Source organism: Dipodomys merriami, unplaced genomic scaffold, assembly GCF_024711535.1.
Source record: "Dipodomys merriami isolate MVZ:Mamm:240054 unplaced genomic scaffold, mDipMer1.0.p SCAF_140, whole genome shotgun sequence".
NCBI classification, from domain to species: domain Eukaryota; kingdom Metazoa; phylum Chordata; class Mammalia; order Rodentia; family Heteromyidae; genus Dipodomys; species Dipodomys merriami.
The window spans coordinates 3184161-3199025 of record NW_027202716.1 but is presented as its reverse complement, the minus strand read 5'-3'; the positions used below and the strand labels follow the sequence as shown (position 1 = coordinate 3199025).

The 14865-nt window shown below is 35.4% G+C and overlaps 1 pseudogene; it reads right to left on the bottom strand.

The window, feature by feature from the left end:
- Positions 1 to 13144: 13144 nt before the first annotated feature.
- On the bottom strand, positions 13145 to 13241 carry LOC138826266 (U6 spliceosomal RNA; annotated as a pseudogene).
- Between the last annotated feature and the right edge of the window lie 1624 nt (positions 13242 to 14865).

Here is a 14865-nt window from a genome sequence, read left to right as displayed (position 1 = left end):
ATTTGTTAATATAGGAACTCAGAGCTATATACTTGCCTCTGAATCGTGCCTTTTCTGTGTCCCAGAGGAGCAGAAAATCTCTGTGCTAGTTTTTCTTGAATAATATGAACATTTGAACTTCGATTCTAAGCTCTTCCATGACCCACTGGTGTTTGAACAGTGTGTTTTTCAGCCTCCATCTTTTACTGGACTTTCTTTGGTGGCTTTTTCTGTTGAGTTCTAATTTTATTCCCTTTTGGTCTGATAGAATGCAAGATATGAATTCAATGTTTCTGAATTTTGACAAGTTTGATTTGGAAAATGTTCCATGTGCTGCTGAGTAAAAAGTGTACTCTTATGCTGCTGGATGAATATTTGCTAGATGTCTGTTAAATCAGTTGATGTATGCACTTGTTTAGATCTGCGGTTTCTCTGTTGAGTTTTTGCCGAGTAGATCTATTTAGAGGGAATAGTGGTTTGTTAAAGTCCCCAACAATTAATGCCGTTGGATCTATGTGAAATTTATAGTAGTATTTCTTGTATAAATTTGGGTGCACTATTGTTTGGCAAATATTTAGAATTTTAATATCCTCCTGAAAGAGATACCCCTTAATTAGTATGTAGTAACCTTCTTTATCTCTTCTCAATAATGTTAATTTGAAGTCTATTTTATCTGATATTAGGATTGCAACTCCTGCCTGTTTTTGGGGGCCGTTTGCTTGGTAGATTTTGTTCCAGCCTTTCACTTTCAAAATGTGTTTGATTTTTATGGGCAAGTTGTGATTCCTGAAGGTAGAAGATAGAAGAATCTTGCATTTTAAACCAACTAGACAGTCCATGTCACTTAATTGGAGAGTTACATCCCCTAATATTGAGAGAGAGGACTGAGAGGTATTTGGGTGCTCCTGCCATTTTATCCACCTTCTTGGGTACTGCACCTACTGGATTCTTTCTCTGGTTCTTGGATTCTGTTTGTATGTGGTTTCTTGGCCTTTATTGTGGTCTTGTTGGTTTTCTATGTTTAGGACATCTTTTAGTATCTTTTGTAGAGATGATTTGGTGGAGATATATTGTTTGTTTTTCTTTGCTATGGAAGATTTTTATTAGACCTTCAATTATGATTGAGAGTTTAGCTGGGTACACTATTCTTGGTTGATAGTTGTTTGTCTTTAGAGCATGGCATACACCATTCCAGGCTCTTCTTGCTTTAATTGTCTCTTTTGAGAAATCTGAGGTGATTCTAATTGGTTTTCCTTTATAGGTGACTGATCTTTTCTCCTTGACAGCGTTAAGGATCATTTCCTTGGTCTGAATTGATCCTGTGTGGCTTATAATTAATTGGACGATGGGAAGTCTTGTTCTTGTCTGGTCTATTTAGAGTTTTAAAAGCTTCTTGTATCTGAATATGCCTATCTTTTTGCGTGTTGGGAAGTTCTCTGCTGGGATCCTGTTGAACAAATTTTCTAGACCATTACCTTCTGTCTCTATATGCTCCTCTACACCCATTTCCCTCAGATAAGTCCTTCTGATGGTGTCTTCCAAGTGTTGAATAGATCTATCATATTTCTTGAATTTGTCTTGGATAGTTGTATGTTCTTTCTCTATAATACCTAGACTGTCTTCAATGCCGGAGATTCAATCTTCTGCATAGTCTAACCTAATGTCAAGACTTTCTACTTTATTTTTCATTTCTTTTCCTTTTAATTGGTTGGCTGTTATGGCTTCAAATTCTTTGTTGGAGCTTTGTTTTAGATCTTGTATGAAATTCTTTACTTCCTTAATTTGGTGTTCAGTGTTTACTCTCAAATCACTTAGTTGATTGGTTATGGTTTCCTTGGACTCCCATTCCTTCTGTTGGGATCTATTCAACATTCCCTTTGTGGTCTCCCTGACTCCTTTCAGGTGACTGTTTATGGATTCCATGAATGGCTCTATTGATCTTTGTCTATGCTCATCCAGCTCTTGCAATTCTTGTATTACTCTTTGATTAGATTTCTCACGTTCATGTAACTTCTCTAGTTCTCTTTGACTGATCTCTGCCTGCTCACACAATTCCTTTATTTCTCTTTGAGTATTCTCAACCTGCTCACGCAATTCCAGTATCAATCTTTGAGTAGCTTTCTCAAGCCCATGAGCTTCCTGTTTAGATCTTTGGTTTGCCTCCTCTCTCTCCCTAACACGTTCACACTGAGTCCTTTGCAGGGTTTCAATCTTTTCATTCACCATGTTTACCAGTAGTGTTTGTAGAGCTTTTTGGGAACTCTCGTCTGGATTATTCATTATCTGTTCTGTCACCTGATTATCTTGAGTGGGAATTGAGATACCCGGACTTGCCATTTTCCTTGTGTTTTTCTTGCTTGTTCTGCCCATTTGGGATGAAAGTAATGCCAGTTTTGTGCTAGAACACCATTTTAAGGCAAGCATCAAACAAAGTCCTGTAATTGCATAGTCAAATGTTTGAAGATACAATCTAGTTCAACAGATACAGTCCATTCAACATTAAATAACTATGTTTTAATGGGCTAAGAATACCAAAGAATAATTTGACAAACCAGAAATTATTATGTTTAGGGAGAAAGGTGGGGAAAACAGCGTTAGAGGAATGTGGAAAGGTAAAAGGAAAGTGAAATTAACCAAGTCCTAATCTCACAGAGGGAAATGGATTGGAAAGGATGATAGAAAAGAGAGAAGAAAAAATTTTTAAAAAGAGACAAGAAAAAATGGAAAGACAAATATTTAAATTTAAAAAGTGAAACTCTTAAAAGTAATGAAAATTTAAAGAAGTAAAATTGAGAGATGAACATGGATGAGAGGAGGGGAGGGATAGAAAGGAGACCTGAAAAACTAAAAAATAAAAATACTTCAAATAATTTATAGGTATAAATAAATAATACTGTTATTAAGGAATTTAATCCTAAGAGGTTTTGAATTGAGTGATACGTTTTTGGATTAAGAATGTACACAATTGTGGATAAGGTCTTATAATCAATGACAGGTATATAGGAGGTGAACAGAACAACAAATCATTCATGCAAAAAGAACAAAAGATGAAAAAGTAAAACGAATGAGAAAGAAAGAACAAAAAAGACCAACAGGTCAGTAAACATTTTTTTTTATAAAGCACACACACACACACACACACACACACACACACACACACACACACACACAGGTCAGTAAACATTTTTTTTAAAAAGCACACACACACACACACACACACACACACACACACACACACACACACACACACACACCTAAAATAAAAGTTATAAGAGGAAGAAAAAAAGATTAATGAAAACAATTTTTATCATTAAAAAGTAAAAATTTAAAAAGATACAAAAGACTTCTTTGATTTTGTTTTTGGGGGGTTGATGGGAAGATCCTGTATCTCCCTTGTGTCAGTAACCAGTCTCTTGGTGGAGTCTCTGGTTTGCTTGTGGTGTTTGGTTTTCTGTGGCTTGATTGGTTTCTTAAGTCAGTTTGTTTGGGCAGGCAGAAAAAATTATGTTGGTTTACCCAGAAGTTTGTGATCGCCTCCCAGGCTAGTTCAGTGGGAGGGAGATCTGCTTTCAGTATCACAAAAGAGGGAGGTGGCTGTTTCCTCTAGTTTGGAGTTACTGTAATAAGGCTGGGTTCTGGGTAAAGTTGAGGCCTTTCAGCAAACAGTAGCTTTTCCCTGAGGGGCTAGCTTCTGAGACATTCACAAAGTCCAGCCTGGAGCCATTCTCAGCGTTTATTTTTACTGAGTTTCAATTGATTGTCAGGGCTGTTGTAGGGAGGGGCAGCCTCTGGCTCTGTTTACCCAGTGAAGAAAGCCACTCCTTTGTGGGATTAGCTTTCTCTGCCTTGTTGTTGTGACTTTCCCATGGGTGGAGTTGAGAATGGCAGGTCAGGGTAGGTACTTGTGACTAGCTAAATGACTCTTTTGTTTTCATCAAAGAACTGAGTTGGATCTAGCTACTTAGCCAGGCTTTTGTCTACATCAAAGGTGGATATCTCCAGTGTTTGGGTGAGGGGTGTCCTTCCCTCCTCTGCTCCCTTTGAGAAGGAGTGAGGATGTTAGTTTTGTACTCACGCTGGAGTGTGGGTTCCTGGGTAGCCTCTGGTCTGCTATCTGCAGGATGAAGATATCTGCTACTTGTCAGTTCTTGCTCATGTTGAGTAAAATCTGCTTGCCCGCTGCATCTGGCACATTTGTCCCAGACTCTCTGGGTTGTAGTTATGGCAGCTATGGATGGCACCACAGCCACCACAGCAACCTCAGCCATGGCTGCTGGAAAATGCTCAGATCTGTCTCCTTACCTGGATTTTTCCTCTCTGCCCAAACTCTCTGTAATGTGATGGCACACTTGGTTTGCCTAGGACTGTTCATTGGAACACTAGAACTGCTTTCTTTGCAAGAGCTTGTTTAGCCACCAGATTCTCCTCCGCCATTTTCTCGAAATTTCTGAAGGTGTTTAAATATTACTGGAATTGTTTTGGAATAAATAATGTTCACCTTGACTATCTTGAGAAAGAAGAATTGGTTTCTCAGCACTATAGGTAAGAACTTGAGTGAAAGAAACAAAAGGAAAAATGAGGAACAACTCAACACATACATTCAAAAGAAACAAAACCCAAGAAAACACCAATTAATTCAGTACTCAAGAACCTGCAGGAAATGCAAAGATTGTTTTAAAAAATAGCTATGATAAGCTTATGAAAATCCTGACTACGAGGGAGTCTACTATTGTGAGGATAGTGGTTAAAGTTCAGACTGGACAGAAAGATCTGTACACAATGCCAGGCACTTGTTATTCTAAATTCCAGGAAGAATAACATAAAGTAGACTGAGCCCACGATCATACACAAGTAGGAAGCAAGATTCTATCTGAAAGTTAATCAGGATAATTTAGGGCTGGGGGCATGCCAAAGTGGTAAGAACAACCATTTAGGAGACACAAGACACTCAATTCAAATTCCAATCTTATGTGTATTAAAGAAAAAAAGCTATGACTTTAAATAATGGGAATAATTGCAAGATTTGAATATTTGAGTGGAGAAAAATCCATGAGAGAGGTAGAGTTTACCCATGTTGTAATACTTTCTACTTAAGTGATAATATTATGTGGTACTCCAGACATAACAGAGTTACCTTGCAAATGAGCATGGATGTGCATTTGTGTGAAGGAAATACTCTATTTACATAAGTGTAAATTAAATACTTTTGGGGGGTAGATTTTAGTTCTTGTACTAAGAGCCTGGGTGATATCTCTGAGTCTTTTCACTCAAGGCTATCACTCTACTACTATGAGTCACAGTTCCAATTCTGATTTTCTGTTGGTTGTTTGGAGATAAGAGGCTCATGGACTTTCCTGACCAGAATGGTTTCAAACCATGATCATCAGCTCTCAGCCTCCTGAGTAACCAGGATTCCAGGCCTGAGTCGTCCATGTTTTTAATAATTTAGTAAATTGTACAGTTACAGAAGTTATAATTTATCATTATAACCTTTATAATATATGTGTTAATATTTATATCAATGCATACATATAGAAATATTTTAACATATTTTGTATCTACAGTAGATTTATGAAATCATCCTTCATTATAAAATAACATGGAAACAAGTTTAATGAGGAGCAAAACAAAGGGAATTGTCACATGTTTCTTGTTGTTGAATTAAATATGAATTGTGAGAATCAGTTTGAGAAAACCATTTAACAAAATGGATAATGGCTATTAATTCCAATCCCTTTATTTGCCCATATTGTGCATCCTCACACATGAGTGTCAAAGTCAAACCACACTTTTTTGCCTTTGTATTTAAATCACATGTTATAATTTAGGGGATAGGTGAAGTAATCAAATAAAGATTAAAATGATACTAAGTGAGGCTATGAGTTAGAGCTGAAAATTATTTTAAATATGATAATAGCTAATTTAATCCCATATTTTTTCTTTTGCTCTATTGTCATATACCTCATTCCCACATTAGGAAAGTACATAGAAGGTTCTCACTAAATTATGTGGAAAATTATGAAAAATGTATTAAAAGAATATGGGCACATCGGGGCTGCGAAAGTGGCTCAGTGGTAGAGCTCTTGCCTTGCATGCCTGAGGCCATGGGTTTGATTTCTCAGCACCACATAAGCAAAAAGAAGAAAGCCAGAAGTGACGCTGTGGTAGATTGCTACCCTTGAGCAAAAAAGCTGAGGGACAGCACCAGAGGGGCCCAGAGTTCAGGCCCCTCGACCGGAAAGAAAACAATAACAACAACAAAAGAATATGGGCACAGTCTGGTTTTAGCTGATTGGTACCTGTAGGGGGTAGTGTGTTTTTGAGGACGTGAAAAACGTTGTGATGTAGATGAATGAAGGGATGTGCTAATTCTGGAAAATTGGCTAGAGGATTGCTCCCAGAAAAAAAGTGATGAATTTTCCCAAAAGGTTAGAGTAAAATCACTCTCACAATCATGTTCACTACTGCACTATTCACCGTAGAGAATTTATGGAAACAGCCCAGATGCACTTTAGCAGAGGGATGGTTGGAGAAAGTGTTGCACATATATACAATTGGATTGCACCCATCCATTATAAAGACTGTTACAGCATTTGCAAAGAAATGGATAGAACTAAAATTATGTTAAATAAATGAAGTCACAGCCAGACACAAAAAGAACGCGTATTTAGAAGCCAGAATTTTATGCAAGTTAAAAAACAGTATTAATCAAAGCATGCTATTTGTAGAGGAGTATTTAACAGGTGTAATTTCTTATAAAATTGAACTTTTAATCCAACAAAATGAATACCAGGAGGCTACCACTTGGAAAATGTGAGGGAAAATCAAAGGGAAGAAATAAAGAGACTTATGGAAGTAGAGAGTGAAGCCATAATATTCAATGCAGATAGTATGAAACTAATAAAAACGAAAGTGGGTTGAGGTTTGGAAGGATGTGAGAAAGTTATGTAAAGATCCATTGTATTTATAAACTGATTCGTTGAATGGAAAACATTTCGTACACCTATTTAATAAAAATATAATTAAAAACAATGGAGACATCTGATCTTAAACCATGAGTCAATATTATACTTGCCTTCTCAGAAATTTTCTTTGCAGGTATTTTCCTCATAATGACAGAAAAGTGAACAACGCAATGTATATCAATACATCACTTTGCATATCCTAAATAGACAATATAAAAATCACAGTAAAAATATTAGAATATATCACATGATAAAATAAAAGGTAGAAAGTATTAAACTCTGATTGTTTTTCCAAGTACTTTACCTTTGGTATCTAATTTAATCCTCACAATAATCCCATAAAGTGAAACTATTTCTATTTTTAATTCTAACATGATGATATTTAAGTCTTCAGAGTTGGAATTACTAGGACAACATTCTACACACGGTAAGTGTTAGCCTGCGTTCCATTCCCACTATATGAACTAACCTCATTCTATTTTATAACTAAATACCAGCACTCAGTCTACTAATTCTAGGAAAATTCCCAAAATTATTGTGCACACTCTAATAATATTTCCTTTATCTTTGTTAGAAAACAGGTAACTAAGACGGACACCGGTGGCTCACGCCTATAATGCTAGCTACTCAGGAGGCTGAGATCTGAGGATTGTGGTTCAAAGCCAGTTTGGGCAGGACAGACTGTGAGACTCTTATCTCTAATAAACCACTAGTAAACTGGAAGTGGCACTGTGGTCCAAGTGGTAGAGCACTTGCCTTGAGTGGAAGAGCGCAGGAACAGCACCCCAGCCCAGAGTTCAAGCCCCATGACCAACAACAACAAAAAAAGACAAAAAGTAACTGTAAGAAGAAAACTCCATGTTCATAATCAATTTATACCTCCCTAGTGAAAGGAACTGCTAAACTATAACATTCTTGATTTCTAGCTCAAAATAGTAGAAATCATATTTTATGCCTTCACTCAACACTGCACTGCCTGGGGACCCCATCTCTGGTTAACACAGTCTTACTGAAAGAATGACCTGCCCAATTCCTGATGGAAACAGACTGCAGGCCTTTTGGAGCAATCGTTTCCACATTGTAGCTCACCTAAATTTTTTACCATTTGAAGTATTTTGATTGCTTTTTATACCCACCATTTTGAGAGAAATGTACTACTTTAAAATGTTATTAAAGAAAGAATTATATAAAATCACATTTGACCCCAGATAAATATTTTAACTTTCATATACCCAAAAATGCAGTCTTACCTATCATTAATGTTAGGAACGAGAGGTTAAAAATCATTGACACCAAGACCTAATTATGAATTAAAGACTCTCCAACTTGTGAATACAATTGGTTTAAAAAGACATCAATACTACTGCATTTTTAAGTCCCTATGATAATGATAATGATTCGCTATGATCATCATAATGATAAACTATTAACACTTAAAAATAACTCATTTTCTTGGGAGTAGGACGAAAAGGACAAGGTTAATCCTAATTATTTTAAAAGACCTTTATTTAAAAGTTCACTCATAACTATAAAGATTCTAAAACTAACTGAAATAGAGAGGAAATAATTTAACTGCATCATCTACATTCAATGGACTATTAATAGAAAACAAAATTATACTAATAATTAGCTTACCCAATTCACTTAATTCTTTTATTCTATTCCATTTACATTCATAAAAACTGGGTTTTCATAAAATGAAGCATAAAAAAGCGTATATACCCACTTACTTTTTCAGATCTTCACAATATTTCAGAAATTTTAGCTCTACAGTCAATGAACTGAAATAATACTAAAATATTCAAAGGATTTTCAGAAATTGCAAGACTTGCTATGAGATGTTATGTATATTGGAACAGATATTCAAAAAGCCTTATTTGTTAAAGTTGCCGTAGTTTCTCCCACAAAAAAGCCATTAGTAAAGATACCTGTGCATGTACAAAACACCTTCAAGTGCATCCACAATATGGACATAACACTTGCTTTTTGTTTGTTCGTTTTTGAAAGGAATATCTAACAAGCATATCCACAATACTTATTTTCAATGAATAAGATGGGATATTCAAACATAATATGGGTTAGATTATCTCTTAGTGAGAATAGATATAATCTTGCAAAGAAAGTGATTTTCAACAGAAATCCAGAAAGAGTTTATCCAACTTGTGTTTCACAGGAATAATCAGAGAGTAATACCTGTTTGGTCAAGTCGGTCCAAATCACTCTATGAGTGTATCTTAAAAGTATAACCAATTTAAGAGGTCAAATACGTATTTTGTACTGACAATCATCTTATAGCAACAACTTATTAACTAATTATGTCTGTATCTTCTTACCTAACATACAATAAGAGCTGAAAGCTGTCTCTTTTTCTAACTTAATATTGTAAATGCTTTGATTATGATGTTATTATTAGACAAATAATATGTACAAAGGCTGGTTCCACTGAAATGACATGACAGAACACTGATAAATAAAAACATTGCAACACAGTTAGCTTTTTTCAGCCTCACCCTGTCCACATTGGCAAGCAACATTGCAACAGCACACGCACACATATACACATACACACATGTTCGCACATGTACACACACATATACACGCATGCTAAATTCAGGGTTTATTGTACAAAAAAGTCCACATAAAATATTAGTGATTAGGACAAATGATAATATGCCTTATTACAAAATAATACATAAACCATTACCACGCATGTTACATTTTACCTGCCTGTCCACATGTGACCACTTAATTTAGTTTTAATTAATTAATTACCTTATTAATTAATATATTTGTTTGGTGCTACTACTAGGGCTTGAACTCAGGGCCTGGCTTTGTCCCAGAATTTATTTTTTGTTTCAGTTTTCTCAAGGCTAGCATTTTACTGCTTGTACCACAGCTCCATTTCTAGGTTTTGCTGGTTACATTCAAATCAGAATCTAATGGACTCTTTTTACTTGGTCTGCTTTCAAACCACAATCCTCAGATTTCATCTTTCTGATTAACTACTACTAAAGACATAAGCCATCAGTGTGGCTTCTACTTTTTCCTATATAGTTACCTAATGCACATACTTAGATGGTAATTTTAAAATGAGAGTATAGAAGCAAGATGTACAGTGATGATACTGTCCTGTCAGAAATTCAAGTTAGTAATGTAAATTTATTCTTAAAACCATACACAAAAAATACCATGATATAGTGTAAGAGAACTCACTATTGAACATAGGAGCCTTAAGAGCTTTCTAATAGATCCATTATTTATTGGTACCCAACATTAGAAAAATGTATGCGGCATTGGTAAAATAGAAGTCCTTTGCATGACTACATACATTCCTTGTTTTTATAAGACACTTGCTTTCATCTAAACAGTAGGCCTGTCTATTGTCTTCATGTGATTTTGATGATTGAAAGTGCTTAGTGAGAAGGTCAAAATGTATTAGTAGTCCTTCACTATCAATTCTCATTTTCTTCTTGGAGAATATAATAATCAAATCAATAGTTCAGAATCGGCAAGCAATACTTCAGAATCATGCTTCCAGTGCAAGTGGATCACCAGTAAGAAATCCTCAATACCAATTTCCACAAAGTTTTGTCACAGATACAATCTCCCTGCCTTCTTTAGCTGCTTTACTACCCTCTTATTCCTTCATTGTACAAGAAAAGTATGATTCAACTGATTTCAGTCAGATCTGTTACTAGAACTATCAAGGATTTATTTTACTGTCTGTAGTTTGGTAAAGTTATGTCTCTTTACGTAGGCTACTAAAAATGTATTTACTAACTTCAAGTAAATACATAAATTCGATTTCCATCTCTTTTAAAAAATAAAATTTTGTTTGCTCTACAAATTGATCAGAGGCATGGATTATGTGGCTAGCTACGTCATTACACATCTTTCTCTTTCTTTCTCTCTCCCTTTCATGGTTCTCATATATAACACGATTGCTCCATAATTATCCTAATTTATTTTGCTTTTATATTTTTGGTTGTATCATTTCACTTTTTGCTCTGCCATTTACCCAATCATTTATATGGAAGGCATTATTTCCTATTTTCTCATGCCTAGAATAAGCTGCACATGAAGACATCACTTGTCCTCATTTTCAGTGTGTACATTTGAATATGGAGGAATATCTTTCCTCTGCTCTCCATCAATTCCCTACTCTCCAGTTAGAATAATTTCGAATAGTAAAATTGGAAAAAGAGAAAATAAATCATGGTGAATAAACAGTTGCAGAAAATTCACCAGATATTTCTGACCAGTTCAACCAATGTGAACTATTAGGGAAATACATGGACATCTCATTCCCACTGGCACTCAAAGTCTCTGGTTAGGCAATTCTTAGGAATATGGGGAACAAGATGAAAAAGTAAGGAATGTTATCACTTGCAAGAAAAAAACATTGGAGAAGCATCCAACCATATTTCTTCAATGGGCTGTCGAAAATATTCAGCTTACTACAGTGCGGAGACTTCTTTCTCAAAAGGCCACTTATGTGAATAGTAGGGATGATGATCAGTATATCCCTCTTCAAGAAGCCTACGGTGGACACTTAGACATTGTCAGTGAGTTGGTGTCTCAAGCGGCACATGCAATAACTGTAGATGACTGGACAACCCTGAACAGTGCATACACGTGGAATAATACCAGAGACGCTTCTTTCTTACTTCATCATGATACAGATACCAATGGCCAAACTAACGGACTTTTTAAAAAAAATTTTTTTTGGTCTGGTCGTGGGGCCTGAACTCTGGGCCTGGACGCTGTCCCTCTTCTCTTCAGCTCAAGGCTAGCACTCTACCACTTGATCCACAGCACCACTTCCCGCTTTTTTTTCTGCTTATGTGGTGCTGAAGAAATGAACCTTGGGCCTCATGTATGCAAGGCCAGCGCTCTACCACTGAGCCACTTTCCCAGCCCAAATATTTTTGTTTGTTTGATTTTTTTTTTGTTGTTGTGGTTTTTTTTTTTTTTTTGGTCGGTCATGGGGCTTGAGCTCTGGGCTTGGGTGCTGTCCCTGTGCTCTTCAGCTCAAGGAGAATGCTCTACCGCTTGAGCCACAGTAACACTTCCCCAAACTAAAGGACTCTTGACACCCTTATATCTTGCTGTTGAGAATTGAGATAGCAAAGATACGTTCGATCGCCTTCTGTTGAACCATTATATAAATCCAGGCCTGAAGAACAACATAGAAGAAACTCTATTTGACATTGCCAAAAGCATAAGTATGTATCACTACCTCTAAGAAGTTGTAAAAGGCTGTACAAATTGTTCACTGAAGTCCTAATGGTCGGGTTAAGTTTCTTAAATTTCAAAAATGCAAGTTCATCTTTTGTGTCCCTACAAAATATTTTCACAATCCAAATAAGAACAATATCTTTTTTTTTGGTCGGTCATGGGGCTTGAACTCTGGGCCTGGAGCTATCCCTGTGATCTTCAGCTCAAGGTGAGCCCTCTACCACTTGAGACACAGCTCCACTTCCAGTTTTCAAGTGGTTTATTTGAGATAAGAGTACCACAGACTTTCCTTCCCAGGCTGGCTTTGAACCATGATCCTCAGATCTCAGTCTCCTGTTTAGCTAGGATTATAGGCATGAACCACCAGTGCCTGGCAGCACCAATATTTTACTGTAAAAATTCATGGATTCTGCGGAATTCTTCCAAGTGAATTGCCTGCCTTGGATGGAAAAATGTATTCAATAGATTTTGTAAACATGTATAATAATTTCTTCAGAGTTTGTGATTTTTTAATAAGAAATCATTTTAATTTACCTGTTGAAATGAGTAGCAAAGAAACTAAAATATTTCTGGTGCTTCTCTGAAAAAGTATATTTTAAAATATTCTATATTCTATGTGTGCATAATGTTCATAATTTATTTTCTCCTAGATATACATTGAATTCTATATTATTTTATAATATATATGTTCATTAATGTGCCCTTTCCGATTGTATTCGATATAGAAACAGTTTGATTCCTTTTTTTCTAGGTCTTAATATTATTTTTCTTTGGGATAAAATGACAATGTTGTCTAATTTGAAAAGTTTTGTAAAGTTTATGCTATGTAAACGCCTTTCTGAGGTGATTTAATACACTGATGTCAAACTAAATTTAATTATATGAATTACGTGTATTGTTACACTTGTAATTTTGTAATCAACTTTTTAATCACTTTTTTCATTTCTTGCATCTAAAGAATGAAAAATATGGAATATTTCTCAAATTTTCATATTATCCTTGTGCAAGTGCCATGTTAATCTCTGTATTGTAATTTGAGTGTACATGCTGCTGAAGCATGTAGTATCCTCTAAATTTAATAGTTAATGCTGCAATCTTTATACAGGCTTATATCTATGGGTGCCTACTTGTAACAAGGAAACCTTATTGTTCCTAACAATGCTATCGATCTTATTTCCCTAAAATTCTGTGAATATTGGGAAAAATTATATTGATCAGTCGATTGCTCACATTTGCAAACTTTTTTTGCCAATGAATATCTTAAGTCTTTTTATTTGGAATTTGATCATACTCTCTATTATTTATAGTTAGGTCCAAAGGTGATGGCTTTTTCAAGTACTTATTTATCCAGCTTTGTGGACCTAATGGATTCAAACTAAGCGTTGCTTAAGCGCTACTTCTAAACTTCTTCAGCTGACATTTTCCCAAATGAGGTGTTACTGGAACAAATGTCTACCTGAGCCTTTACCCTTCTTCCATGTGGGAACAGACCAACCAGAATACCTTACCCTGACAGCAAAGATTTTCTTACTAGAACAAAACTAATCTTGGTTACAAGGGATCATAGAGAGATGAACAGTTCAAACAGAACTGTTCAGACGAGAAGGTATTTTATCAAAATATAATTGTTTATTATACCTTCCATTTAAAAGTAGCTAAAGCCAAGAAGTGAAAAAATTGTTCGTATTCATGATTACTTAATGTCCTGGCCTGTCTGTAAGTTCCTGGCAGGAACTTACACTCCTGCCTTTTTATCACCAAATATTTTCATAGTTGCAGGAGAAGTGCATATGTTTCTCCTCGTTATTAGGCATTAAATTGATAATGTTTTAATCACAGTGTTTCCTCTTGCCTCCATGCTGTAAATCTACAAATGATAAAGCTTTAGATCTAACTCTATCAAACACAGAAGTAGAGATAATGGAATCATACTTTAAAACAGAGTTGCCTTTGATACAGTAACTACAACAGAACAATACAAAACGTGTGTCTTTTAATCATATTATATATAGTTATATGTGCTGATTTTATATTTCACACAATGAAACTTACTAGAATTAGTTGATAATTTGACAAATAAATTGATATTTATTTACTTCAATAAACAGAATTGGAATATAAATATTTAGGTTTCAAATATGTATTAGACTAGATAACGTATCAATGCAATCTTTTTAGTATAAACTTGTGATACATTATAACTCTTCTTGGTCTTCTGAATCCACATGATAATAAAACAATGTTTTCCTCTAATCTGTAATGGAATTTACTCTGCTGCTCTGTTTATTGTTTTAACTCGCTTGTTCCAAACTGTTTTTGTCCATATTTCTGAAGCATTCTTACTGATTATGCCCAAATTTTGCTAAGATGTCTAAAAAATATTATTCTTCTGCAGTACCCATGGGTCCTAGGATCCCAAGGCCCATTTACCTGCATCATCAGATAACAGGGGCAAGACTTTTCACCAAGGCCCATGCAATATATCAACACAAAGTAATTGAAGACCAATCTCAATTTCGCATTTCCTATATTTCAGGGCCCCAATTCCTTGAGATGCAGGAATTAGCTGTAAGCAATTGTGAAATGCAAGGCAACTTAAAATGAAGGATGAGATCACAAAATTTGAGAGAAAGTACTGTAATTCAAACATTCAACTTACAGATGACCAGCCCATATGAGTGAA